Source organism: Rhipicephalus microplus, chromosome 9, assembly GCF_043290135.1.
Source record: "Rhipicephalus microplus isolate Deutch F79 chromosome 9, USDA_Rmic, whole genome shotgun sequence".
Lineage (NCBI taxonomy): Eukaryota > Metazoa > Arthropoda > Arachnida > Ixodida > Ixodidae > Rhipicephalus > Rhipicephalus microplus.
In genome coordinates, this window is record NC_134708.1 from 54,060,505 (window position 1) to 54,077,705 (window position 17,201).

Genomic DNA, 17,201 nt, shown 5'->3' on the forward strand with positions numbered 1-17,201 from the left:
CTATTTTTGAGAGAACCATCATCATCTTCAAGCATCCTAACCAACTAACAAGAGAAATCGCTGAGGCATATCATATAAAGATTAGTAGTAGCAAGTGCATTAGTGAACCATTCGTCACACTGCATGAAAAGGAATTAAGTGATTTAGGCCAATCTTGATTCTTGCCATAAGTGTGACATCGCTATACCTCGGTGCCCCTCTTATTCGGCGCATGTCGTGATTTAAGATGCCAGTGCCTATATATGTACATTTCACGCCGCTTTTTTTTTCAATAAACAACAGTTGTGAGTCGGCGCCGTCTTTTCTTTCTCTTTTGCTCCTTCCCTGTCCTGTGTTTTCTGGTATTGCGGTGTAAATAGGTTCACCATATATCCTAACCAACTGGCCAAGCTTACCATCTTACTGCAATTCACTATGCTATTTTTCGTCATTCTTCTGTGAAGCATGGTATCCACTAAACTATTCCTATGAATTGTGTGCCAATTGTTCATGCAATGGCTGAGGACGATGAGGAATTATGCCTGAAGTGTGTATACGCCATAGTTAAAAGCTGAACGAGAACAAGCCTTTTTAATTGGTTGGAGCATTCGACGACCCACTCGTTACGCTATTCGAATTGTGCGACAACTGCTTGTGCTTTCGCTGTTTTAAAGCGCTTCATAAGATGTATTAACGTGATTGCTTCCCGACATTAAGCCTGCCTAAGGCAAGTTTGCCGACAAGTTCCAAGCACCGGCATGGCTTTGCCTGTGGTGCAGTAAGGTTGGACGCATACGTCGAAACTGCAGGACCTCTCGCTGTGACAACTGTCGACGCTTCGGTCATTCGTCCGAGGATTGTGTTATGACATACGCCAACAAGCTGCGACAGCGCACACAACAGCCAGATGATAACCTACAAGAGCATATTATGGATGCTACCGAGGTTCTGGACGCAACGGGAGACACTCCGTCATTTTCATATGCTGCAGGCTCTACCACAATGACTCCAGAAAAGGAAAGAAAGTCACTCGCTGTTGACACAGTTGAAACTTCTGCGTGCAAAGAGTCAAGTGAATCATGCAAGCAGCATACCCAGAATGACTCCGTACAACCCCTAGCACAAGTAGGAGTTCCTATGAAGAGTGTTGTTGTGCTGACCAATAAAGATGCCGAAGAACCACTAGTACAAGACAGAGACTCTGGGCTGGATCCCGCAGAAAGTTCTTCACCTGCTTGCGCTACAGCTCCGCAGCAGCTTTTTCATCATGGTGCAGTGTCGGAAGATGATATGCAGATCTCTATGGATGCAGCAATACGGAAACGTCACGCATCGTCCAGCTCGGATTCAAGCAAAGGGAGTGACCCAGCGTCAATGACTAGGAAGTCATGCCATCGTAGAAAGCCCATGCCAATGGGGAAGTGTCGCCGATCCCGATCTAGAAGGCCTGGTGGGGGTTCACGGGAAGCCTCAGCGCCAACTCTTGGGACTGATCAAGGGGGACGATAAGCGCATTGGAATGTAGTCACCATGGCGCAGTTTGAGCGACTCATCTTTGCTACCTTGAACGTACGCGGCCTTAGGTCTTCGCAGAAACAGGCACAGCTCCGTAGACTTCTCAATCGGAAGCGTCTCAACATTGTCGCCATCCAAGGGACAAAGATCGAAAGCGAGGAAGAGATCGAGAAGGCCCTGTGGCCTTTTCTGTCTCAGTTTAATTTGTGCGTCTCACATGCTAAAGGTTTATATGCGGGCTGTTGGTTGTTTCGGAGAAAAAGCCTACTCTGTTCAGCATTCCGCACTAGTGTTGATGAAGAGGGCAGGTATATATGCTGTGATTTTTTGTTGCAAGGAGCGCCATGGTGAATTATCAATCTATATGCGTTTAATGAGGTTCCGAAACGACTTGAATTATTTGAAAAAGTGCGTAATTTATTTGACGTCGACACAAGTACGGTACTCATGGGAGATTTCAACTGCGTATGTGAAGCTATTGATCGTTATAATTCATCTGGAAAGAGAGACAGGAGTGGCGGGCTTTTATCTGGTATTGTAGATAATGCAGGACTAATTGACATCGGGGTCTCGAATCGGGCAACGGCATATACAAGAGTACAAGGCAGTTCTCATGCTCACCTAGACCGGATTTACGTGTCTTCATCACTCCTATCTCGTAAAATGTCCTGCAGCACCGAAGCTGTATCATTCTCAGACCATTGTATTGTCATTGCGCAAATTGGTGAAAGTCGTCACAAACAATTCCGTCCCCAGTGGGCCCTTTGGAAAATGAATGCGAAGCTCCTCTGTGATCAGGAATTCATGAATCGTGTCCAGATGGCATTGAGGCAATCGTTTTTGATTGGTTTGCATATCTTCGCTGCTTAGGAGCTTTTTAAACAAGAAGTTCGTGCTATAGCTTTAGAAATTGGGGCTGTTAAGTCTTTCTATAGAAAGAATGATAAAAAAATACTTGTTAAAAGTCTTTGCAATCTTTATGAGATGGAATGCGAAATGCCGGGAAAGTATATCAAAGACATTGAGAATATTAAGTGCCCCATACAGAGATATGATGCTGCTCACTACCAAGGGGCACGTATTAGATCTCGGAACCAGTGCACCTTAAATTCCGAGCAACCGACGCGCCAAGCTTTACTTGAAGAGCAACGCCATGCGATTTCTAAAGTTATTCCAGACTTGTACTTTAACGATGTGCTCATAAAAGATAACGGAGACATTACTTTGGCGTTAGAAACGTACTATAACAGTTTATTTAGCTCTCCCTCTGATGATCTTGACGCTCACCTCAAGGCTAGTTTTGTTTCTCTTGTGAACCCTTTGAAGGACAATGATTGTGCAGTCATTAATGGGCCCATTACTATACAGGAAATTGAGCAAGCAATCGACAACTTGCCTTTATTGAAAACACCGGGCCCTGATGGAATCTCAGGCGAATTTTACAAAGCTTTCAAGAAAACACTTGCTCCTATACTGCTGAATATTTTTCAGATGAGTTATCACATGGATACAATCCCACAATGTTTTTGCAAAAGTCACACTTTGTTAATACCGAAAACAACTGACTAGGAAAAACTTCGCTTCGTCGAGGGCTACAGACCAATATCGCTGTCAAACGTGGACTACAAAATTTTCGCAAAAGTATTAGCAAATAGGTTGCGATTTGCTATGTCTGTCCTCATTGGGCCTCATCAGACATATGGGATCAGAGGTCGATCCATACAAACCAATATACATGTTGCTCAAGCAGTGCTTCAATACTGTCATGGTTCTCAATAAACATCTTGCAATGCTACACGTAGACCTTGCAAAAGCTTTTGATCGTGTTCGTCATTCCTTCCTTTTTTCTCTTCTCGAACAAGCTAATGTTGGCAAAGTTGTTCTTAAAGGCGTTAAACTATGCTATAATGAATGCTCAACTAGTCTGATAGTTAATGGTCAACTCTCCAAGCCAGTTTCTATTCGCTCTTCTGTAAAACAGGGATGCCCGATGTCACCTCTTTTATTTGCACTTTATCTAGAACCACTGTGCTTAAGCATAATACAGTCGAGTTGCATTCGTGGCTTTAGTATATTGGGCAGTGAGGTTAAAGTATTGGCTTATGCAGACGATGTCGCAGTCTTTTGCACAGATAAACCAAGTGTCGAAAATGTGGTATATACTTTTTGAAAAGTTTGGCGTGGTATCTATGAGGAGCTCGTTTAGATGCCTCCAAGAGTTTAGGACTGTGGTTTGACTTGTGGGGTAGCACACCGAACCACTTTGCAGGGATTAATTGGACAAGAACTCCTCCAACATACCTCGGTGTACCATTGCATGCATATAGATTCAGTGCGCATAACTGGAATTAACGCGTCCATAAGCTTGAACGACATGCCCAGACAATTGTTCTCTATCGACTTTCGATATTTGGGAGAGCTGAAGCTTGCAATACTTTCTTAGCGACAAAGCTTTACTATGTATTGCAACTTATTCATTGCGCAAGATTCTATATACAACGCTTTCATCGGATTTTTGCTACTTTCATATGGTCTTCGACTTTTGAGCCCATGCGTTGTGATAATATATCCAAGCCAGTTAGTGAGGGTGGGTTATGACAAAAACACCTTTATCTATGGAATATGGCAAATAGTGTCTCGATTCTTCTTTTTTCGAGACAATTCCCATCCTGTAATTTGTTACTTCTTGCAGGTTACACTTGTTGATTGCTTACCAGATTTAATTGTTTTATCGAACTTCTTCGAACGCCCATGCTTGTAAGGATTCATGCCGGAAGTTTACCTCACAGCTCAGTTCCTTAAAGCTCGCTTTTCTGTATTATACCTGTACACAGTATCACGCAAGGTGCTGTATAAGGACCTACTGAGTACACTCTTCCCACCTCCATTGTGCCGCTCACTGTACTCCAATCTTCCAGGCCACGATGTGTTGAAGTGAGTGCGCAAAATGTACATTCCATCGAATTCAAAAACATTCTTCTATAAACTCCACTCTGAAACATTGGCGGTAAACACATGGTTAGAAAGAAAGGGTATTTTTATTCTGTCTGTTAACTGCTGTTTATGTGATGTGCCGGAAACGATTGAACATTGCTTTGTTAGCTGCAAAGATGCAATACTGTTTTGCGATGTCCTTCAGCGAGCACTGAGAAAGCGTTTCGTCATTAATTCTCACACAATACGTTATCTTCTACCAGCAACGCTTGATGAAGTAACATATGATATGTTTTTCCTCATGGGTATGCACAGCTTGTGGAAGACACGAATGCAAGACCGCAATGCGGAGCCCAGCACCTCTTCAAGTGCATACTTCATTCAAATGGCTATCCACCTAAAAAACATTTACGACGAGCTAGACTTTAGACCGGACTGGTACTACATCTTAGAGAACTGTTTGACCTCACCCCTTTTTTGTTTGTATAACACAATGGGAAGAACTTTCCATGTGAGGAACTCATGCTGTGTTAGCCATTTAGTGTTTATGAGTAACGCTTGAGCGCTTATTTTCGCGATTTAATTGTACTTTTGTTGGCTTGATTTTGTCTTTATTGCGCAAATACTTCACTAACTCCCATGAAAAAAAACACCGGCATGGCTCAGAGGTGGAATACTGGGCTATCACACAGTGGACCCGGGTTTGAGTCCTACAGTGTCATTGGTACTAGGTGTTTTTATTTCCTTAATTTCGCGCGATGAGGTTAAGGACAGCGGCGGTGGTGGCGGCAGCGGCGGCGGACAACTAAGGCGCTGCGTGAGACACGAGTTCTGATCTAATAACAGCCTTCGCTGTAAAATCAATAGTGATATCAGGTGCTGTCGATCAGTTTTGCGCTAACCCGCAAGGTTGCAGCAGGTTTAAGAAAGGGAAAGAATGCAAGAGAAAGAAGTTAAATGGGTGACTGTCTTCTTTCCCTTTCTCAATGAAAGCTGGTGTTTCGCTCGAATAGTCAATGCTTTCACCAAGTTCCCCCCCCCCCTTCTCACGCAGCTCCCCCCTCCCCCCCCCCCCGCCCGAGGAAGTCTTTGCTACGGTTCTACAGAGCGTCCTGCCGCGGTGGTCTATACTGGATAAGGTACTCGGCTGCTGAGCCGCAGGGCACTGGCTGCAGCGGCGGCATTTTCGGTGGATGCGAAAATGTAGGCCCGTGTGCTCAGATTTGGATGCATGTTAAAGAACCCCAAGTAGTCTAAATTTCCGGAGCCCCCCCCCCCCCCCTCTGGGCGTCTCTCATAATCATATGGTGGTTTTGGGACGTTAAACCCAACATATGGGGCAATCAAAATGAATTACCAATAGGCCTGCAGAGCTAAAACAAACAATGACGTTCGATTGGACGTGTTCACTGTGTAGGGCGGTGTAGTTTGAAGGCGTGAGCCATTGCGAACGTGTGCACAATATTTAGGCTTGTGTAACCTCCCAGTATAGACAATTCATGCTTACAAATACTGGTGATTATGGGGGAAAGCAGGCCCACGTGTTTGTGTGTGTGTGTGTGTGTGTGCGTGTGTGTGTGTGTGTGCGTGTGTGTGTGTTTGTGTGCGCGTGCGTGTGTGTGCGTGTGCGTGTGCGTGTGTGTGCGTGTGCGTGTGTGTGTGTGTGTGTGTGTGTGTGCTTTTTCCGCCCCCTATATGTAAAAATAACTAAAAGGAAAAAGGGGGGTAGCCCGTGCCACCAGGAGGTATAACGGGCTCAAGCCAATCTAACATAAATGAAGAGGGGAAACTTCCCAAATTTTTATTTTTATTTGAAAAAGCCAATTAGTTAAAAAAATAACATGGGTAAAACCTAGTGAGTGCATCATGAAACTGTAATAAATAAACTAGTTAGCTTCTCAGGAATGAGCAGGTCGATATGCAGCAGCAGTGTATTTCCCCCACTTGAGTTTTTGGAGTTCGTGTGTGTGTGTGTGTGTGTGTGCGTGTGTGTGTGTTGCGTGGGTGGTGTGTGTGTTTCTGTGCGTGTGCGTGTGCGTGTGCGTGTGCGTGTGCGTGTGTGTGTGCGTGTGTGTGTGTGTGTGTGTGTGTGTGGGTGTGTGTGTGTGTGTTTATTTTAAATGCATTGTCGTTGAATGCAGAAAGTCCAAAAACAAACAACGAAGTGGGATGCGAGCCAGTGGTCTTGAGGATGGGTAAACGTTGATGAGGATGGTAGCAGTGGCCTCTGTAATGTCGAAGCCCATTTCTTCACCAGGAGTCATGTAGCCAGGCACGTCGGGCTGTCGTTCCAACCAGCGATGCAGCAGGGAACCTTGGGCAGCCTGTTTGCCGCTGCGAACTTGGACAAGGCGCCATTCGCAATAGTAACAAGCTTTTTTAAAAAAAAAAAGGGGGGGGGGGGCAGGATTAGGTACTTGCGCAAGCGTTGCGAATCCTATGGTTCGAGTACTTATGGAAAATGGAGCAGTGATGCTATCGTTATCAGTCGCCGAGGTTTTCCCCCACCTTTGTTGGCATAACTGCGACTGTAATCGAGAGCACTCACGCAAAAGTTGTGATAGGGAGGTGATTCGGAGTATGAAGCGACGTGCTGATAAAGTGTTGGTAGCTAATACGTGTCATGTGGATGTCATAAAAACAGAGTTGCGCATGACAGTCACTAACTGAAGTAGATACGCGCGAGATTTTCTATTGGTCAATAGCCCATAATAATGCGCAGGTAGTGTTGTATCACTTTTGGGCACACGTAAATGGGTCACAATGTGTTGCGTGTTCGGGCATTCATTAAAGTAGTGTTGTTCGCTCAAGCAAGGTGCACCGCACATACACCTGTCCGATGCAGTTATATTGAATCGATGAAGATAATACTGAAAGTGTCCGTGACCAGATAATAAGTGTGTTAGGTTTTTAGGAGGCGGGAACCATTGTGGAATTTTGTACGGACTTGTGATCCAATGAAATAGCGTTGTCTCAGGTCCCTCAGTCTGCCAATGGGTGTGCCAATATGAATTCAAGATTTTATGAAACTGAGTTCGTACTGACCGAATAGATATTTTGGCGTAACGCACGAAGCCTGATTTCCCTCCTAATGCAGCTGCAGCGTCAGCTGGCTCATTTCCCAAAATTCCCATATGGCCAGGTACATGAAACATTTTTATAATTTTGCCTGACGAGATTATATGGTTAAGAAGCAGCTTAATATTCCGAATTCTTTCATCGTTATCAGTGAGACTTGAAAGCTTCATTAGAAGCGATAGACAGTCTGTGTAAATGTGGGCTGGCGTGTTAAAGTTGTTTGTAAAAACGAAATGAAGGGCTTCTTGGAATGCTATTAATTCCGTGTCGTATGCGCTTGAAGCGTTGCGGATCTGAAATTTTCTAACAGTTATGATTTTTCCATCCTTTGTCAAAGCAATATATGCCGCACCCGCCGCGTAGGACGTGTATGAGCCGTCAGTGTATACGTGGATGGCTTTTGTTTTAAAAATAACCGCTTCTTGTGATGGTGAGAGTTTAGTGAAAGTAAATTTATATTTTTTACTGGGGTGATGAGCCCACGGACTGCATAGATATAGTATGTCAGCCGGTTTGAATGTTTTTACACCATAATAAGTTACGTTCCGGAGTATAAATAAGAAAAATTCTGCAGATTATCTGTCCAACTCTAGTGGTAACGGAGGCGCGTTAGCGAGAATCTGTAGGGATGACGTACGTGTGGTGTAAAATGCACCTGTTAAGGAAATTAAGACGGTTCGCTGAACTGTAAAACTCGCGCCCTAATGAATTTTGATGGGAACATAGGCCACCATACCAGAGATGCATACGTGAGAGAGGGCAATATCACTTGACGGTAGAGTCGTCTAATGAGTGTACTTTTTAATGAACGGTGCGATTTAACAAATGCAAGGAGCTGGGACGTGGACACTTCAGCCTTTCCTTTAATATAGTCAATGTGGGCGTGAAAATTTAAAGAGGGGTCAAATAATGCGCCTAGAATCTTAATTTCTTTCTTGTGTTTGAGAAAAATGCCATCCATGCGGATAGATGGGCAGCGTTTTGATGTACCCATGTGTCCGTTATTAAAGAACACGAAGAACGACTTCTCGGCGCTTACGGTAACTTTTTGTTCTCGTGCCCAACCAGATACCAAAGCCAGGACATGCTCAGCCTTTGCTTGTAATCGGAGTCTTGACTTATCTGTGATAACAATAATGGTATCATCCGCGTACGCCTGTATGTGTACGTCGGGTGGCACGGGAAGATTGAGTAAGCTGTATATTACTTTGTTCCACAGTAGCGGACTGATAGGGGATCCTTGCGGGCTGCCAATCGTTGTACGAACTGTCTCTTCTGCAACGTTGGTTGAAAAAGTTACAGTGCGGTTCGATAAAAAGGATTGATTGATTGATATGTGGGGTTTAACGTCCCAAAACCACTATATGATTATGAGAGACGCCGTAGTGGAGGGCTCCGGAGATTTAGACCGCCTGGGGTTCTTTAACGTGCACCCAAAGATAAAAAGAATTTGAGTAGAAAGTACAAGTTTTGTGGACACCTGTGCTTGCGTAAAAAGTTCAAGACTGCAGGATGCCAAACACTATCGAATGCTCCTACAAAATCAAGAGATATGAGTATGGTAGGAAGTTTGGCTGCCTTATATGCAGCCAATTTGCTTCGCAGTGTGTATAGTGCTAAAGTAGCACTTTTATTGTGCGTAAAACCGTATTGATTATTGTGAAGAAGATTATTATTGTGCAGGAAATAATACAGACGAGCATTTAAGAGTCTTTCTTATACTTTACTGAATACAGAGTTGATAACTATTGGTCTATATGCATTAGGCGAATTGAGCGGACGTCCTGGCTTTGGTATGAATATTACTTTCCCTCTTCTCCAAGCCCGTGGGAAGTGTCCGATTCTTAAGGCGGTATTGAAGATAAAATAGAAAAATTGAGGATGGTATTCAAATAATCCTTCAATGAACGAGTAGGTTAATCCGTCGTGTCCAGGGGCAGAGTGTGAGTTACCCTGTTTCATCGCGCACTCTATCTCAGATACTGTAAAAGGAGGGTCAAAAGTATGCCACGGGTAAGGACTAGCTGCAATGTTACGCATGATAGTGTGGTGCATGTTATCTTCAGAACAGCTGTCCACTATTACCAATGTATCGAGTAGTAGCCGGGCGGACTCCATTACAGAAGCTGTGCGAGTGCCGTTAGGTAAATCTAGAGGGAGAAAAAAGTTACTTGGTGGTGTTTTTGAAATGCGGTTTTGAAAACATCACCATATAAACATTTCTCAGTGAGAAAGTCACAAATGTCTTTATCAAACGATGATTTTGCTTTCCTGATTTTGTCCTTGTAGGTTGAGAATGCATCAACGTACAATTTGCGATACATGTCTCGAAGAACGGGGTCAGCTGTTCGCTGGTATCGTCGTCGCATAGCCCGAACACGCTTACGTTCAATAGTCAATTCTGGTGTCCACCAACCATTACCTAAATTGCTACGCGATGTTATGCGTCTTGAGTAACGTTGGCTTAAAGCGGAGTGTATCGCATAAAACTTGTCAATAACCATGTTTAGGGCTTCAGGTGACCCAATGTTGCAGCCGAGTATCTTTGTGAACCAAGTATCGTCCTTTAATTTGTTAAGAATTTTCGTTCTTCCTAGATTAGTCAATCGTTTAGCACTGCTGGTATGTGCTTGCGAGAACGAGAATTCAATGTAGTTGTGGTCCGAGAGAGTAGGAATTTGGAGAACCTTCCAATGGTAAGCATCGCGAGTGAGGTCATGCGAAACCATGGTTAAATCTATCCATGAATCTGCATACGGAGTTGTGAAAGTTGGAGGGGAGTTGGGGTTGTTCAATATGACTAAGTCATTCGCCGTCACGAATTGGACTACTTGAGAGCCTCGAACATCCCCTATAGCTGGCCCCCACATTCTATGCTTAGAATTGAAATCTCCGGCTATGATGACAGTACAATCTGTAATCAATGAAACTACACATTGCAACTCATCCAGAACGGGGTCAATAGGTCTTTGCGGCGGTGCATACACAGCAATCAGTATTAATGTTTGGTCAAGGCTTTCACACTTTACTGCAACAACCAAATCTGTTACGTGTAAAGGGAAAAAGTCAAAATTAGTGTTGTGCACTAGAAGCATGACGCGAGGATTGTTTGGTGCGTGGAACTTTGTTATGGTGTGTGGTATGCCTTGAACAGTGCCTGCGCGGATGTGCGGGTCACACACGAAGGCGAAATTGAAGTGTTGTTGCGTCATGTGTTCTATCAGTAATTTTGTGGCATCACGTGTATGGTCTAGATTAGCCTGTAAAAATTTTAAGTGATTGCTGTGAGTCATGATAGTTCTGATCAATTTTAAATAACAAGCGCAACGTCTTTCCTAAAACAAAAATGCGAAAAGCTGTAAGGAGCCTTTTTTCATGTATTGCAGTGTGACCCGCGCAACCAGCAAATATCTTGAGGAAAGAAATATCGTGTAATTTTGTGGGATGTGTAGTTACTTGTAAGTGTGTGTCATATGGTGTAATTTCGTGTATGAATATGCCGTAATTAGAAGAATAGCGGCAAAAGCAGCGACCTCCATGTGATCCATATAAATGAGTCGAAAAGGATGCGGGCACTAATGCAGGGAATCGTAAATAACACTGCACGTTATAGACGCCGCTGCGTCCTTCTTTGATGTACACGCCTCCTGGATTATCCATAGTCTGTTCTGGCCCTCATGCGGGCGACACGTTCTCGTAATATAGGACACATTTCGTGTCCAGTTGGATGAGAACTAGGTCTTGCGACCTTTTGGCATTCGTTGCAAACAATTCCTGGATCGTTCGTTCTAAGAGTGCATGCTTCGCCAAGATGTGTACCCGTGCACTTCGTACACACCACTTTGTCAGGTTCGTTGGCGACAGGACAGGACTTTCTTGTATGGCCGTACGTTGCACAATATGTGCACAATGGCACATGAAAGTCCTCACTCACGCCACATGCTGTCCAACCGAGAAGAACTCGTTCCTGAGCAAGCAGTGAGCGACAGGTGGAAGGATCCACTTCGAGCACATGTGTGAAGTTGCCCGATCGCTCCTTGTACGATACTGCCACTCGGCATGTGGTCGGGTGTAAATGTAGGTTCGGATTGCGCATCTTTAGCTGTAAGATGATGTTGGCGGCTGGAATATCGGAGTGTACACCAGTGAGTTTGACGCGAGGTTTTCGCTTTTGGGGCAATCGGACTGATAATGACATGCTTGTGATTGCGTTCTTTTCAAGTGCATTTTTTAACCTAGTAATAGCGTTATGGTCGTTTTTTAATATTGTTAATCCATGACGTGTCTTTCTGATAGTCAGTTCGCCAATGTTTTCCCTAATAGGGTCAATGTTTGACTTAATAATCTTCGTGACCTCATTGGCAGGATTGGTAGACGGAATGAGTGAGGTTAGAAACATAATATGTTCATGCTCTCGCCTGGTGGTGTGCGTTGTGTGTTGATCAGCGATGTCAGACCAGTGCGATAGCAGTACAGGGCGAGAACAAGTCTCAGGCCAAACGGGCGGGACCGCGGTAGGACGCACCGTGCTCCGCGCGGCTGCCGCCGCATAAGTCACGGCCGTTTGGACAGGCCGAGGAGCCGAGAGTGCCGCACCGAGAGAAGCCGAATGTCTCGACAGAGCCAACTGGTGACGAAGTTCGTCCATTCGCCCAGCCTGGTTTTCTGCAATTGCTCGGATATCAGCACACTCCTGTACAATTTGTCGGAGCAAACCAATGATCTGGGACCTATGGGTATTAGGTACCTTACATGAGGCATCGAATAAAATATCGTGGATCTGTTTCTGATGTGCGATCACGCAATGAAAAGAAGCTTGCGTCATTAGACCACTTTCAGCAGGCAGCCTTGCATTTTGCGCCTCACCCGCTGCAGCGGGCAACTGGATGTCGGGAACGTCGGGGATTGCGGGAATGGAAGTAACTGGCGCATTCTGCAAATCTACATCGAGCAGCGCCCTGTCCCCGTCCGGCGAAAATGTCGAACCATTCGATCGAGGCGAATCCCCCGGACCAGGTTGACTGCCTGCCATTGGAGGCTGTACAGAAATGGCCTCTGGCTCAGACATATTCGAGCGGGTATGAGCCAGCCATGTTGGAACCGGCAGCCGCTGGCCTATAGTACGACTGGTAATTGTGGTCGAATGGCCACTGAGAGAGCCTCGAGTCCATGTCGAACGGAATCCCAAGGTGTTCGAAAGCAACCCCTGAATAAATTCAGAGAGCAGGAAGACAGAATAGCTGACCTTTTGCAGCAAAAAGTGGAGCCTGTGTGCGTCAAGCCTCTTCTCTTTCTTCGTCGTTTTCGTCCTGTGTGTGTGTGTGTGTGTGTGTGTGTGTGTGTGTGTGTGTGTGTGTGTGCGTGTGTGTGTGTGTGTGTGTGTGTGTGTGTGTGTGCGTGTGTGCGTGTGTGCGTGTGCGTGTGTGTGTGTGTGTGTGTGTGTGTGTGTGTGTGTGTGTGTGTGTGTGTGTGTGTGTGTGTGTGTGTGTGTGTGTGTCGTATCATTGTTCACTTTGCAGTCATTGCTTCGTCACGCTAGGAGACAGCACTGGCATCCTGCAATGACAGAGATCGTAGCAGCGACTCTACTCGTAACAAGTGCGCCTTTGTGCACTGCAAGATTCCGACCGATGACGTAGTTGTCAGTGCAACGGAACCCTACAAACGTAACTCTGCGGGACACCACAGAGCGAAACCTGCCTTTGTGGTAACAGGAAAGACGTGTTCGATTGTCTCCTCACAGTTTCGCGAGTCGCGCACTGCAGGCGCCTGTCATTTGCACGAGTAATGAGCCGACTTTCTGTAAGAAGCTTTTGTAAACCTTTCCATTCAATCACTTTTTATCTGTTTTCCACGTCACAGCACTATCACCACTCTAGCTCCCTCAGTCTTTTTGTTGTTGTTGTTTCTTTCTTGAGCTAAAATGAGCGCGTTCTGGCAGTGCTTGGGTCAGCTGTTGCGCATGTACTGTATTCGAAGGGGTGTCGCACACACCGGATTGGGCTTGACCACAAGCTGCTTCGCATCTAAAAATATATATATTTTTTCTGAGGGCTCACTCAGTTTCACCAAGATTTATTTCAGGCAGAAAGGACTGAAATTCATTAAACGTTTTCTCAACCTGACTCACTCCCAATTAAACTTTCCTAAACGTTATTTAGCCAACCTCACTCAGACTGATGACTTGGCCTTAGTCTTGGTGAGTCGACTCACGAGTCTGCTTTCGCAAAATTGTGTTTTTCGATCATTGTTTGCAACCTAATGCTATGTCGGACATGATAGGTGCCTTGACTGCCTTGACTGGGCTCTGGGGTCCTACCTGTATAATAATAACCAGCCATTATATGTATGATACACAATAAAGCTGATTGATTGATTGATATGTGCTCTACAATATGCTTTCTAAGACTAGTTATCAGTGGTTGCAATGCAGTAAGGAGTACATTTTTATGAAACACGCCACTCGCACGTGACGTTGTTATCAAGAATTTTGGGTGAAAGTGTTCACGATGGGAGGTCATGGCACCCTGCCACCCCTTCCTAACTCTCAGCCCTGATAAATAAGCATTAATTGAGGTGCATGAGTACGTGGATGAGAGAATAGATTGTTGCATAAACTTGAGCTGATATAAGGCTGATAATAATGATATATGCGCATAGGTCGAGAAACGCACTCGGGAGTCGATTCACTTCAGAATTACTGAGGCTTAGATCGAGCCGTGTGTCTGAGATTGAGTGAGTCCGGGTGAGTATTATTTTGGTGAGTGTGCGTCCCAGTGAGCCATGAGGGCGATGTATATTTCATGACTGGGTCTGAGTGAGCTCCAAATCATTTTGCTGAATTCTCATCCGATCTAGCACTGCTATCAGCCTTATGTCGGCTCATTTTTATACTGATTATGTGTTCTCGCGCATCAGCGACGTAGGGTTCGTGCACCTGCCCCGCCGCAGTGGTCTAGTGGCTAAGGTACTCGGCTGCTGACCCGAGGATCGCGGGATCGAATCCCGGCTGCGGCGGCTGCATTTTCGATGGAGGCGGAAATGTTGTAGGCCCGTCTGCTCAGATTTGGGTGCACGTTAAAGAACCCCAGGTGGTCGAAATTTCCGGATCCCTTCACTACGGCGTCTCTAATAATCATATGGTGATTTTGGGACGTTAAACCCCACAAATCAATCAGGGTTCTTGCACCAGCTCAATGATTATTAGCAAAGATGTGCGAGTTTCAGAGGAGCGGAGGAGGCTTGAACATTTCCGCATTCGCTCTCAAAGGAAGGCCTTGTGAAAAACGCCTTGATGGAGGCGGAAATGCTGTAGGCGCGTGTGCTCAGATTCGGGCACGCGTTAAAGAACCCCGGGTGGTCGAAATTTCGGCAGCCCTTCCCTACGGCGTCTCTCATAATCTTATGGTGGTTTCGGGACGTTAAACGCCACATGTCAGTCGATTGTTAAAAACACCTTGTGTGAGCCTTGTGTGAATATGTGGTTGCAATGAAATATTCTTAGTGAATTGCAACCACTGATGACTCGTATTTAGAAACACGAGATCAAAAGAATAGAAAAGAGCACCAATTACGCGAGCTATCGGTGTTAAAGAGCATTGACACCTTGTACGAAACTGCTAATGGTACACAAATGCACTCATGAATCGACTCACTGGCTCACTCAGACCGATGTAGACCTATGTGTCTATGCTTTAATGAGTGAAAGTGAGGAATAGTTTGGTAAGTTTAAATTTGAGTCTAATCAAGCAAACAATTGAATTCGTCAAAGTATCAGTGAGTCTGATTGAGGAAAACATCGGTGAGTGTGAGTTTCTCTAAATATTTTGCCAACCTATGTACATAGGACGAATAATCGGCAGTCAAAGCTGGAGCTCACTCAGGTTCACTAAATAAATATATCTTGCGCTTACGGCTCACTCTAAATTCGACTCACTAAAAGAAATTTGAAAAAAATTTCTGTAGCGTGAGGCGAAAAAAAAACGGACACAGGAAGGAATAGACTGAGAGGACAGAGCGCTCTGTCCTCTCAGTCTATTCCTTCCTGTGTCCGTTTTTTTTCACCTCGCGCTACATAAATTTCTTTCAAATGCATCACCAACAAGCCCACATCGCCACTCTTGTTGACTCACTAAGATTTTTCTCAACCGGGCTCACTTGGACTCAAGCTCACCGAAACATTATACTCACCCGGAATCCCCCAGACTCGCGGCTCGATCTTAGTCCGAGTCAGTTAACTTAAGAACGAGTTCGCTTATCTACGATTGAGACAGCTCTTGCTCTTGTTGACGTATCGCTGTGGCGCACCCCCGCTGTGGTGTTCCACCGGGAGTGGGGGTGGACAGTTAAATGTGGCGCACCCCAACTAATGAACGCAACAAACTTCCGTGGCATCCATGATATGTTCTTGTAAGCTACTGTTGCGGCGTTCATTGTCTCAATTTATGAGCATACGCCACTAGACAGTTCTCGGTCGAATGGCCAAGACCTCGACAGTCCTCGCAGCACAGAGTCCTGCAGTTGCGACTGATGTGCTCAACCTTGTTACAGCGTAAAGCAAGTGGCGGACGACCAGGAATCAGTGTGAGGCTCTGAACTCCACAAACAGTGAGGAGGTGAGAAATATCACTCACTCGAACTCCATCAGCGAGGGACAAGGCCACATCCCGATTAAGAGTCGGCATTCATTCGATATAGGCGACTATCCGGCTATCCATCGATACGGTCATGACTTTTCCTAAAGCTTGCAGCGCTTCAAGAATGTAGGTACCCTCCAAATGTTCAGGAAGCCATAGCGGCTTCATCTCTACTTCCATTGGTTCCGGGTCAATCAGGAGGCATTGCCGACTCTTCACAAAAACTTTACTGCGCGACACAACCTCTGTTTTCGTCAGCGATGGCTTGCCCGTCTCCATTCACACATGTGACATCTGAAAGTGGCCTATAGAGCTTATTTCCTTTATATTCATCACTTCGCTAAAGGACTCTCTGAAATCCTGAGCCCTGCATGGGGGACCAGCGATATCAGCGTGTAGAAAAACGGAGTCCACAACCAGCTTACCAGTATGGAGGTGACGAAGCACAACACGGTAGTCATTACTGCTGGCGGAAGCCTCAGCACATCGGCCTATAGCCGATAAATCCTTTCGAGCGGAGAACACGAAAGACGCGGCCGTTCGGAACGTCTGCTTCGTCTTCCACGGCCACGTGTCTCCTTGTGAACCCAGTGAAAAGAACTTCCTCTGCTTGGAAATACAGTGAAAGTAGCTTTCATGCTTCACAAACACATGCGTCATGTATACATGCTTCACAATGCAACATGAAATGTGGCAGTAATAATGCGTGGTACAGGAGGCCATGGCCAGCTGGCGTGAGAACATGTGATTATCATAATGACTTCATGGTTTAAAGCTAGTCTCACACTACAAAAGGCCCACACGCTATGGCGCCTATTTCCTTACGGCCACGTAATGTTTGAAATATACGCCCTAGGAACAGAATATCGCTATCGCGTTCAACTCTTAAAGGAGAAGCTTAAGGGTCCCCCTATTTTTAGATGCGAAACAGCCTATAGACGGTGCTTGTCCCTTGTCCATCGTCGTAGCCATAGTATTCGGAGCACCCAGAAGATGGATCTGCGGTGGAGCGCTAGCTCCACTCTGGTGCGTGTTCTGATATGAGTGGAGACCGCTAGT

The 17,201-nt window shown here is 45.4% G+C and overlaps 1 protein-coding gene across 2 annotated transcripts in view; it reads left to right on the plus strand.

The window, feature by feature from the left end:
• LOC142771803 (uncharacterized) overlaps positions 1-17,201 on the plus strand; it is a 479,046-nt gene that overhangs the window by 285,754 nt on the left and 176,091 nt on the right. The window lies entirely within an intron of this gene.